Source organism: Malania oleifera, chromosome 10 (genome assembly GCF_029873635.1).
Source record: "Malania oleifera isolate guangnan ecotype guangnan chromosome 10, ASM2987363v1, whole genome shotgun sequence".
Taxonomy (NCBI): Eukaryota; Viridiplantae; Streptophyta; class Magnoliopsida; order Santalales; family Ximeniaceae; genus Malania; species Malania oleifera.
This window is the reverse complement of record NC_080426.1, coordinates 2,971,156-2,985,155: the sequence shown is the minus strand read 5'-3', so window position 1 is coordinate 2,985,155 and position 14,000 is coordinate 2,971,156.

Below are 14,000 nucleotides of genomic sequence, written 5' to 3'. Positions count from 1 at the left end.
GAATGCATGGAAGTAGACAGTATGTACAGTTTATATGATTCGTCTCAGTATATGAAATTATACATAATATACAGGTGTAGATATAGATATATATTCACAGAAACTATACATAGAGATTTGCATGTATATACAGTATTCTTATGAACAATTTCATGGAAAGGATAGATACATATATACACGCATACAGTTTTATTTAGATCAGTATTTATATTACAGCTTTGTACAGAACAGTACACACAGAGTTTTAGCATGCCATGTTCCTATTACCATAACATACAAAGTATACAGACAGAGTATATAGACAGAATATACAGACAAAGATACAAAGGTAGTATCAAGATGCTACAGATGCAGTATACAGTTTTACAGTATATATATATAGTACATAAGGATAGCATTATGGTAATTTTGGAACATGGCGAAAATAGTAAAAGAATATATATATATATATATATATATATATGTATATATATAAATATGTATACATGTATATAGTATCAGAGCCCTGTGAAAGGATTATAGACAGACACAGTACAGATACAATTTACAGAGCACGGCACCGTTGCTATATACAAATAAAGTGCAACCACATATCTCAGATAGTGTGTGGGTACCGTCTAACCGTGCTCGAAGAGGATGCAGCTCCCCAGTACGCTGGGTAGAGGGGGCCGATTAGACGAGGTAGCAGCCAGTCCCGTGCCTAGGAGAGGATGCAGTTTGGTCGGGCTAAGGTAGTGTAGAGTATATTGACTTATTTGGAGGGCCGACCAGATAGAGTCCCGCCTACGGGCCGCACAACCCTATCATGAGAGGTCAAATCATGACGTACAGAGTCCTAGGGATAAAACATAGATATGTATATGTATACAGTTTTACAGTATATGATAAGTATGTTATGACATTATCAGTATGAAAAGTAGAAAATACAGACGATACAAAATCTTTTAAATTGAGAAAGAAAGGTATGCTTTCCAGATTATTTATTGCATTATAGTATAGCTACTATTTTTTTTTTTAAGTATTCTTAACTTAGTTGCCACACACTAGTAATAGCATATTTCCACTTACTGAGCATCAACTCACCCCATTATTTTACCATTTTTCAAGTGAGCCAACTAGGTGAGCAGATCAGGTTTGCGGATAGGAAGTAGTTTGACCACCCTGGTTATAGGGTGAGTTTTTGACAGAGCTGTACATTTTGAGTAAATGATACTGGAGGGGTATTTTTGTATAACCTTGGTTTGTATTTAAAGAATTCTGGTATTGCATAGTAAATATGTAAATGTTTGCATGATTTATGCTCCACTGCTTAGGTATGGATGTAAATGCTCAGATATATTTATATATAAAAAAAAATGGTATGAATTTTGAGGTCGTTACAACTGTAATCATGAAAAACCCATAGTTTCCTCCGTAAGATCCCCCCAAATGAGTAGCCAAAACACACACAGGACCATGAACCACTGTTCTACCAAGTCCTATTTCAAAAATAATCGATATAAACACAATTCCCCTTACCTTTCCCCAAATAGCAAATCCTGAACTCTAAGGCCCCTAAACAACGAATCGAGTTCCCAAACCTACAATTAACAGTACAAAATATACTCACAAGACTGTTCCCCTACAAAACTACCGGATCAGAACTGAAAACTAAGCCTTACCTCGATTTTATGCCAAAACTCGAAACCGGCCAAATCGAAAATATGATCCGTAGAACTTGTAGAGAATCCTTCCACGATCCTCATGGTAACTTCAGATTTACGATTCTCGTGACGAGTGGCAAAAAAATCTAGAGAAAGGAAGTGTAGGGAGAGTTTTAAAGAGATAGAGAGATGGGATTTAGGTTTCTTAGTTGAGAAGTAAAGAGAATTGATATTTATAGCCCTTTGACTTGGGTGTCTTCGTCGACGAGATGGTGTACTCGTCGACGAGGTCGTATAGACAACTCGTCGACGAGATGGTGGATTCGTCAATGAATCCTGATATCACTGGTTTCCTGAAATCTCTCAGTTTCTTCTCGTTGACGAGCCTCTGAACTTCGTCGACGAGACTTACATGGACTTTGTCAACGAACTCTAGCTTCGTCGATGAATCCTGCTAAATTCCCAATTTGCCCCGCTCTTATTAATTTAAACCCATATATCACGGTTCAGGTTCTTACAATTTCCTATTTCTTCTTTATAGTTTAACATTTTAATTATTAATATGTAATCTATTTAATATATTTTTGGAGAAAAAAAGTGAATTGTTTGAAACTTATACGACTGACTATATTGGAATATAATTTTTTTTACATTTCATTTTTTTAGCATAATTGCACACTAGCTTTATCAATGACCCAGTTCTTTTATATCTGTATTTCATGCCACAATTATAATAAAGAATCGGAATGTCATGGGTTATTATTCTGTGCAATTTCACTTTCGCTGAAGATAATACTTTATTTTGAAAAACAATATAAAATAGTTGTTATAGTCAAAATTAATAAGGTATATCAATCAAAGATCAAAATCAAGGAATCACCATTACTCTCAATTATAAGTACTTTTAAATTAGATCAAAACCTCCCTCCCTCAAAAAGTTGACCTTAAATACTGAATTTAATAGAGACAACCTCCACTGCTATATAAAAGGTTCCTTAAGATGAGGTAAACATTTCATTCTCATCCATCCTTTCTTACTGTTGCAAAATTATCTTTCCAAACTCCCTGACTTAGGCATCGAGGCAATCACATAGTGTAGAGACCCAGTGAATTATATCAATTAAATAAAAAAGGAGAGAAAAATGAATTTTTAAAAGAGATTTCAGCAGGGTCTCGTCGACGAGTGCAGAGTGCTTGTCGACGAGAAGGCCTCTTGGACTCGTCAACGGGGACACGTGTCTCGTCGACAAGAAATTACCAAGAGGGCTGTTTTCGGGACCTGAAACTCATTGATGAGGAGTAAGTATTTGTTGACGAACTCCCTTCATAGACTCGTCGACGAGGTGATGTGTCTCGTCGACGAATCTGTGTTTTATAAATATCCTAAATTCTGGTTTCAGTGAAGGATTTACATGCAATTTGGTTTTTCTCTTTTTAACTTTGTCTCCCTCCCCTTCTCTCTAGAATTCCGGCTTTACTATTCGTCGGATCGACGATCTAAAGCTGCCACGTTACTTCTAAGAAGATTCTCTACAAATTTACTAGAATAAATCGTTGGTTAGGTCAACTTGGGCACCATCCCAAAATTTGGGTAAGTTAATTATTTTAAGTTTTATAAGGTATTTGATATTTCTAGACTGAGGAGATGAAATAATTCTGAAGTTTTGCTAGGGAAAAATGTGAATTCCAAGGTGTTGAGCTGGGAACACCACAGGTGCAGATTTAGTTATATTTGTGGGTTTCTCAGTAGTCAGTTAAGGAGATAAATTAAGTCAGTCTATTTTTATGAAAATTTATTATTTTAAAATAGCATATATTTACAATAATTATGTATGTTATATCAGAATATTTGGGAATACTGCTGTTGAACAAGAAAACGATTTTAAAATATTTAATCAGAAATGTGTTCAGCTTAGGTATTCAGTTTTAATACTATTTAAAACTGTGTGGCATGTGTATCATTTTACGAATATTATATTATGTCATATTTTCAGTAAAAGCATGTTTACAACAATTTTTTCAGGAAATCCATAAATAATACAGGAAATTATGGTTTCAAAATTTTATGATAAACAATACAAATTTCAATTCAGTATGTTATAATATACTCGGCACAAGGTCGTGATGTCGGTACAAGGCCGTAATTATGTATATTATTCGGCGCAAGGGTATGATTATGTATGATATGCCAGAATTCAGAAAAAATACTATCAATCTAGTTTCATGTTAAATCAGTATACGTAAATATACTATATGTTATCAGAACCCGAATGGTTTAGTTTAGATCAGTATTTAGGGCTCGGTACCGTAGCTATTCAGTTCAGTTCAGATTAGTGCTACCACACTTGCTAATATAGAATGTGGGAGATGGATAGTTGATGTGGCTTCAGTGTAGTGTTGTAGACGTCCCCCTAGCAGTCTGGACCAGGGTGGGGCTGGCCCATCGTACTTACAGACACATTTGACTTGGTAGTGGTTGATCAGCCATTGTCAAGTCCTGCCTTCGGGCTGCACAACCCAGTCATGGGAGGTAATACATGACATTAGCTAGCTATCCATCCTGAGTAATATTTCAGTACTATCAGTTATAGCAGATGATTTTATAATAACTAAAATTCAGTATGATTTAACATGATAATGATTATGTATGTTATATCCAATATTATATCACCAGTTTTTATCCAGATAGGTGTATTGTATTGTTTATCTATTATAGTACGAATATACTCATACAGCCAAACAACTGATATTAGTTTATTTCCCTTACTGAGAGGTGTCTCACCCCCAACTTACAAAACATTTTAGGGAATCCAGATATACGGGCGAACCGAGCTCCGTGTCAATAGAGGCAGTTCATACTACCCTGATAGGAGGGTGAGTTACTAAGCTAGGGTTAGAGTGTGACGACCTGCTTAATTAAATGGGGGGTTTTTTTTTTATACACTAATATTTTACATGCTCTGATACCAAACTGTAACAACCTACTTAATAAACTGGGTTTTTTTTTTTTTACCATGATATCTAACATGCTCTGATACCATACTGTAGAAAAGCCCAATTATAAAACCTAAGCAGCAAGAAGCAGAAACTGAATAAACACATCCACATACGTTTATGTACAATACCAGAGTGCTAGTATGTAATCTCAAAATATACATATATCACTGTTCCCAAAATAACCTCAACTGGTGAGGGTTATACAAAAATGCTCCCAAAAATGATACTCACTCTTTGTCAGGGCACTACAGAAGCCCCTCTATTTGCGAGCCTGGTCTGCTCGCCTACCTAGATCATCTGAAAAATATTTTAACACTGAGATGAGCCAATGCTCTGTAAGAAGAAATATGCTATTACTAGTGTGTGGCAAATGAGCTACTCTATATGTTGACTTGATTGGTCACACCCAGTTTTGATTATGACAAATACTCTTGGTACTAATGGTTGTACTGAGAATTGTATGCAGGATCACCTTGTGCGCACTTTGGGACTAAAAGACTTATTATGATGGCGTGCGGTGTTCGTGCCGATGAATGAAGAATCTTGTGCTACATTTGTATTTATTTTTCAGTTTCTTCATTCTGGGATGTAATTTTATTATGGACTGTGCACTCATATGGCTTGTAATAATTTGCATCATGCATGATAAGTAGGTATGCTCAAATTGACCTTAGATTGACCATAGGACCTCCAAATAACATGAAAAACTTTTGTCATAAAATGCCTAACTTATACAAAGGTTTTTAAATGGTTTTAAAGTTAAAAGAAGGCAAAAACTAAAATTTTCAAAGGGGTCGGTCAACCGGCTAGTCGACCAAATGTTAGAAATGAACAATTTTCTTACTCAATTGGATGTCATATCAAATCATGTTCAAAATGAAAATTGTGGAATTTTACCATAGCTTGAGTTTGATACCAAGAACGTCCAAATTGGAGTTACATAGAAAAAGTTATGGCCAAAACACTGAAACGTGTCCGTAAGAGAAAAACTCCCTTCATGTTTCTCCCGTCTCATTGATGGACATTTTTCTCAATTCAAAAGTCATTATCTTAAAATGTGTTCAACATGAAAGTTGTGGTATTTTCTATTACCTTTCTATTGGTACAAGAACATCCAATTTGGAGTTGTATAGGAAAAGTTATGGCAAAAACACTGAACAGTGTCTGTGCAAAAAAGTAGAGGCCGGTCCACCGAGCCCTTACAGTTCATTTGTCCTCGGTCGACCGAACCACCTGGGAGTCAATATTTTGACCTCCCGGTCGACCGAGCCTTCACTACGGTCGACCGAAACTTGCTGATTTGAGCCTCGGTCGACCGAGACTTCACTACGGTCGACCGAAACTACTTTTGGTCAACATTTTAACTACCCGGTCGACCGAAACTTGTAGTTCAAAAGGCCCTGGTCGACCGAAACCCTCCTGAGTCAACATTTGACCATCTGGTCGACCGACAACCTTTGTACTACAACTACCTGGTCGACCGAAGGGTCCTCGGGAGAATTTTCAGCGGTCTGGTCGACCGAGCCAAGCAGTTCAAAATGTCCTGGTCGACCGAAACTCGGAAAATTGGCAAATCGCCCTCTCCGGTCGACCGAGCCTTTCAGTTCAAAAGTTCCCTGGTCGACCGAGCCAATTGAGTCCTGGTCGACCGAAACATTTTTGGTCGACCGGACCTCTCGGGTTGCCCTGATTTTTACCGTGGATAAATATATTTTAAATAGGGTTAATTATTTTAAAATGATTTAAAACTTTCTTAATAATGCCCAATAGGTCCCCAACGGTCAAAAATACCTCCTTGCCTATATATACCCATTCATTTATCATTATTAGTGGGGGATTAGCAAACTTGATTAGGGCAAAACTCTCTCAACTCTTAAAACCCTATATTAGCCAAAAACTTCTTGCAAACACTCACATACTCTTCAATCTTTTTTTCTCTAAGCATTGTGAGTATTTCTATAAGGCTGTTGTGCGTAATCTTTCTAACTAATACTCTCTTTTGGTATAAAGGTTGATTGATTTTATTTGAGAGTATTGCCTAAAGTTCTTCCACGGATTTCATTTGATAAATCTTGTGTGGGAAGACTTTGAGGGTTGTGGTTCTTGCATTGTTGTTGCAAGATACCTAAACCTAGATTTTGTGTGCAAAATCCTTTTGTGAAAAGCTAATCTTTCAAACAATTCCATTGTGCTTTAGAAATTGAAATATCATATTGAGTTTGTTTGATCTATCTTGCTTAGCATATTTGAAACCCTAATATGATTTTGTGATATTCGAATATTGAGTTTCAAATCTTGCTTAGATACACACTCTAGATCTTGATTGATTATCATACTTGATTGAGTGTTTAGCACACATTAGAGCACTGAGCATATCTACATATCATTCGTGCTTGCTTTATTGATTGAGCTGTATTGGTGCACACATCTGCTTTTCTAGAAGCATATTTTCGTGTACAAATTTTATACACATTGGTTGTATTTCCAGGCACTGGCCTGAAGAGGGAGACTAGCCCTGGAATAGTCCCGGATTGGCTTAGACCCGGTTAAGAAAGCTAGGTGCGTCGTCCTGTTAAGGCGTGTAGGTTGAGGTCAGCCCCGCTAATTGACCTGGTTAAGGTTAAGGTCAGCCCTGTGTTAATTTGACCTGGTTGTAAACGGTGCCGCTCCACCCTTAAGTGAGCTGTTAGTGGAATCCTCCTGTTTGCGAGCTAGAGGCGGGGACGTAGGCACAGTTGGCCGAACCCCGATAACATATCGTGCATGTTCTTTACATTTCCGCAATTTACTTACTGCACGTGTATGTTATATTGTAAATGATTAGATTTATATTTGCATAGGCAGACCCTAGGTTAAGTAATACTGCTTATCTGGTTTAACCTAGGTGATAATTTTTAAATACCCAATTCACCCCCCCTCTTGGGATTGCACCAAAGTACAGTACAGTACCAATATATATATATATATATATATATATATATTATGAAATTTGTTTTCATATAAACATGAATAACTGAATACAAAGTACAGTACCAATAATAAAATACACCACCCCTTTTTATGTTGCTTAAAACAATAGTATTATAGATTATAATTCAAAGTACTTCTAGTGTACATAAATATGGTCTCTGTTTCTGTAAATTCGTACATATGTAATAATAACTGAAACTGTTCCTTGTGGCTATCTGTGTGTCATGACTCCCCCCCCATGACAGGGTTGTGCTGCCCGTAGGCTGGATTTACCCTGGCTGGCCAACCAGGAATAAATCACTGAACTTCGAAGGTCGATCTTCCCACCTCAACCCATATCTAGATGGGGAGCCTAACCTCTTCAAGGGCTTAGGTGAAAGACCTTACGACGTATTATATAAATAGGTGGTTGCACTAATAAAGTAACATAGTATCTGTGGCAACGGTACCGTGCTCTGTAGCTGCAAGTAAAACAAGGTCTGATATCATAAAATATATTTCTATATATATATGTCTATCTGATTTACCATGATTGTGAAGCACTAAAATAACCATGATGCTGCATAAACTGTAACTGTAGTTTATACGTAATACTGAGAACTGCATAATCATAATACTGAAGCTGCATAATCATAATATTGAAATTGTATAATCATAATATTGATATTCGTGTAATCATGGTATTGAGAATCATAAAATCATGCTACTGAAATATCGTATAGTCAAGGTACTAAAATATCGTAAAATCAGAACACAAAATATCATAGAACATATCTTCGTACTACGTTTATATTCAAAAGCCACACGATACATTAATACATAATTTTCATCCTTAAATAAACTGTATAATATTTTTAAAACTTCCTAGCATAGCATATTTCTCTTACCTAACTACTAGAAAGTCACTAGGGAATACTAGCCTAACACCCGCAGGGCCTCCTACAAAACACCCTAAAAACAATATTCGCTAGAACATAATATCAGTATTTCTCTACCTACATTATTTTATATAACTACCATAAGACCAAAAAGGGACTAAAAGACCTTACCCTGAATTTGGGATGAATTTCAACTCTGTTTTCCCTATGATCCGCTTTGACAGATTTACAGAGAACTCTGTTAGGAGTGTCGTGGTAGCTTCGGATCATCGATCCGGCGACTAGTGGGGCCGGAGTCGAAGAGATAAGGGAGAGGGAAACGTAGAGAGAGAGAGAAAGGAGAGAGAGAGCGGCGCGAGAAATGACAAATATCCCGATTTCCCTCCTTTTATACTACCAGATTCGTCGACGAGACACGTCACCTCGTTGACGAGTCTTTCATAAAATTCGTCGACGAAGCCCTATGTTCGTCGACGAAATTCTGAAAACCTTCGTCGACGAGACCCTGTGTTCGTCGACGAAGCTGGGCAATTTCCTGAAATTATTTTTATTCTCCAAAATGCAATGTCGTCGACGAAGTCTACGGCCTCCTTCTGTTTCTGTTTCTATTTTCTCTCCCTCTTATTATTATTAAAATGCTATTATTCTTCGAGTCAATAGACAGAGGGTTTTTAGTTTTTGGTCTTTTGGAGGTTGTATATTTATATTTACAGAAATGTTATGGATTGTAGAAAAACTCTAGTACTATTTGTTGTGAATATAATCTAAGTTTTTCGCTGTTTAGGTGTCCGCTATGTATATTAGGTGCATCCCCGGCACCCACGAGTTCGAGTTGATTTTGCTATATTGGTATCAGGGTTATTATTAAGAATGATATTTATGCATGTGAAAAAAAAAGTTATGGTAAAATAGGCAGGGCGTTACACATGGAGTAAACTTCGGGTCCTCTAAGCCTCTCTTGTTTAATTCATTGTAGGTGGTCATGGTCAAAGATCATTTTTCATTAACCAGCCAATTTTTGGTAGCAATAGTTGGCGTCGTTTATGGGAAATGAGAAAGAGTCTTATCTTTTACCATGGCCACATCTCGTAACTCTAAATTGAGACCTATTGCTGGGGATCAATTACCCTAATTGATCCATTCTACACTGGTATATAATTCATCGCAAAGTGTGTCTCTAAACAAATTCTTAACTTTCCAAGAAAAAAAGAGGGTAGATGATATGTTTAGCATGATCATACAACACAAAAATGATTATGCAGAACATGATCCAGAGGCCGCTCAAATAGAAACAACACCTGAAGGAAAGACAATGGTGCCACCAGAGGTAGTTGTGAAAGTATCAGACCTCGGAGCCTTAGGAAGCATCATTTTCAATTCATAGGAATCCTCTAGGAGAACCACACATCGAAGGGTCATGCTAGGAACTACTGTAACGCCCCGACCCTCTAGGTGGACCCAGAGTGCCACTAAATATACATCTCTCTAATACCATACATATACAACCTATCCAAACAAGGGAAAAACCTCCTTTTGCTTTGTTTAAGTTTGTGAGAGGGTTTGTGGCTTGGATATTGGTTAATTTTGACTTTTGTTAAGCTCTTATGTTGTTATGGGGTCCCTTTTTTTCGGTTGTTCAGTTCTTTTCTTTTTCTTTTGGTAAGCAAAGAAAATTTTGGTATAATTCATGCCTTCCCTTTTGTTAAATGTTTCTTTTTTGCCTATTATGCCATGCTTTGATTTCACCTTAACTTCATGCAATCTGGTGTTGCAAGCTCAACTGTGATCCACGTATTCTCAAATTAGAAAATTGTCCATGACTAGACATCTTTCTTCAGCTTCCGCAATACAAATTTGGGATGATTCACATCTTTTGGGGTTATTTTTTTGCCTAAATTTGCGTACTGTTATGTTTCTCATTTTATGTTAAGCCTTGAACTCACCTTGAGTGCACAAAACAAATACTTAGCCACAATTTACCACCCCAAGTTTCCCAATGCAGTTAGGCTTTACTTAACTGCAGTTAGTACTACCTCTTAAAGGTATAAAATATGTTGTAGGCTTTACTTAACTGCAATTAACACAATCTCATAAAGGTATGAAGTGTTTTGTGATAAATGTAATTTGTGTACAACATCTGCTGCATATGCAGAGTATTTAGATAAATGCAATTAGTATAATCTCATAAAGGCATATAGTGTTGTGCGATGAATGTAATTAATTTGTATGCCACATCTGCTACATATGTAGAGCATGTAGACCAACAACTTCATCACCTTTAGTGATCTCTAAACCTTTTGTAAAAATTATGAACTACTTCAAGAACATCTTCTTAATGAAAACCTAGGACAACCTGCATACTACGATTACCATTTATTCACCAGGGTTTCGCGGGCTGTTTTGTTTTATACAAGCCCATACATAATATCTGTTTTCATTTTCTAAGGCATTAACAATTTTTAAATAATAAATCACAATAAATTGGAAGCATAACTATTTTTTGCCTATTTTAAAATATTTGCTAGCTTTGGTTTTGTAGCTCATTATTCAGCATTAATAAAGGCAAGAATCATTTAGTTTAATTTTTTTTTGCTTAATAATTTTTAATGTTTTGTGGAGTATATGGAATTACAGAGATGTCAACTTGAAACCAGAGGTAACTAATGGTTTGGAAATTAATTGTCTAAGACTATTAATAGGAGATGTTTCAGAGTAAAAAAGAATGATATGTTCCACAATTTTCTTCGTTGCACCCTATTCTCCAACACACTCTTGCAAACAACTCTAATAAGAGGAAAAATGCCAATCATATTCAATGGCATCCTCATAGGAATTGGGTTGACCGCTGTTGAAGGAGGAGTCAGATTATTTTGCAACCTTCTATGAGTTCCAATTTACTTGGTTTCAACTTGTTTTACTTGTGGTGGTAACTCAAATTTATAAATTTTCTAAAAAAAAATTGTTCTTGATATGTAGATTTGTTGTACAAATTTAGTATAGTCACTATATGTTTGGCCTATTTTTTCACATCCCATGAGAAGTTGGTTGTTGTGCACATTTTCTAATAAAAAATCATAAAGGGACTCATAAATCTATATAAAAAAGAAACAACAATAGGTTTGGGACTTCATTTAACCTTTGGTAGGTTGAGGTTTTTCATTCAATGCTCACCCTTTCCACCACACCCCAAATAACTTGTTAAATTACTTTTTCATGTAAAGAAAACGATACCTTATAATTTTTTCATGTCATTGGCTTAACAAAGTAAATAATTTATTATATAATAAATTCATTCCATAGTAGTAAAGTCCTATGATTTTAGTGATAATTTCGTTTTTGTTTTAGAAGTTAAGTTATTATTTATCAGGATTATTAGCCACTTTACAATAGTCTTATAAATTATCAGAATAGTTTACTAAGTTTATTTTGGAATTTATATTTTGTAATGATATTTTTCATTGTTTTTTTTTTTACATAATAAACTTCCTTTTTGAAATTGAAATTATTTGAAATAAAATTTTAAATTATAGTTTTATTCATTTTAAAGAACATTATGTTTTACTTTTAAAAGTAGTCAAAGATATTTTTATTCACAAAATAATTATGCACTACAATTGCTATTTATATTTCTATATATAATATCGATGCACTATATTTCGTACATCATTAAGAGTGTGCATATCTTTCAAGAAGAACAAAGAGTGCAAAACGCCCTTTCTTTTTTCGTTTCATTAATTGGATTTCTCAAAGTATTTATTAGTACTAATAATGATAATAATTAAAAAAAAATTATTTATTATTGATTGTTGTTGTTTAGTCATTGTTAAGTTTCTTGTTGTGTTGTTTTACAAAAAATTTCACATTGCAAGATAACTTGTAAAATATTGTCATCAACATAAATGAACTATTTTAATGATAAAATTCTATTAAAAAATAAATGTTTTCAAACAACATATTATATTGCTTATTATTTCTTTTTTTTTTTTTATTACATAGGAACTCCAGCCACCAACAAGCCCTTCGGACCTCCTGGTGTGGCACCAAACCTACGGATCAGCATCCTCCCCTTAGGTCTCACTGATCAGGTAAAGTCCGGAATACGGATACGACTTCAGTGCATCAGTTGGACGTTCGGCCAACTCGACCCCCGGGACACATCTCCATTACTATCCACGGTTCCCGTTGGCTCACAGATAACTCTCACCATCCACGGTCCCCGTTAGCTCACAGAACGAACTCTCACCATCCACGGTCACCGCTGGCTAACAGAATAAATTCTCACCACCCACAGGTATCGCTGGCTCCGTGAGTGTATATACTTGGAATTAAACACCCGATACTCCTTCTTACGTGCTGATGTCTTTCCACTACGCTATGCACGTGGGGGCAATCTTATTATTTCTAAACATTAAAGAGTTTGATGTATCAAGTAATTTTTAATGTATTGATGAATAGATCTACCATTTAACACCCATTGCCACCCATCTGCTTTTAGTATTAGGAAATCTCAATTCATCATTTAAGGTCGTGTCGGAAGTGTGAATTTTAGGACTGAATTACGATTTGTGTATCATGCATGGAAGTAATAGGCAATAGCATTCAATTTATTGTTGAACTATACTTTGCTGTATGAAATTCAGATGTTAAATTTGGTTTACGAGAATTTAGAAAAAAAAAAAACTTGTTATAAGATTGTATTTAAAAAAACTTACCTATGCTAAAATTAATAATATTAGATGGATCATTAGATTAAAAAAAAAAAATCACTAAATTAATGGTCGACGTCTCCCTGAAAAATTAACAAGAACAATCAAATCTTAAAATATTGGTTGGCTAAAAAAATGAAAATGGCTTAACAGCCTGGTTTTGGGTTGGCCCAGCGGGGGAGCCCGAAAATTCTTGATTTGGGCCTTGGGTCTTCCTGTCAGGTCCATTGAGTGTCAGCCTGTCCAAGTAAATGGCCCAAGCCGGACACTCCATCATATGGATAGCCAAAATATAAATAATATAAACAAAATGTGGGAAAATTATATAGGGAAATATGGATGAGTCGATTCATTCATTAATTTTCGAATTTGATTGATTTCAAAATTGTTAAATTCAAACTTGACTTAATTTTCGAATTTGATCGATTTCAAAATTGTTAAATTCAAACTTGACTCACCAGTAAGTTCTTGAAATTCGATCTCAACTCGATTAAACTTAACTTGATCATAAATTAATGTTACCTACATGTATAAAATATATATAATGTGTATATAATGATATAAATATATGTATAAAATATTTTATGACTTTTACAAATAATAAAATTAAACAACTGAATTAGGCCTCTGAGTAGTATTACACGCAAAATTCGAACTTGACTCACCTATAAGTTCTTAGAATTCCATCCCTACTCTATTAAGCTCAATTTGACCATAAATTAATATTAATATATGTTTAAAATGTACATATTTAATAATATAAATGTATTTATTAAAATAAAAAAAAGTCTAGTTCGAATTTTAAA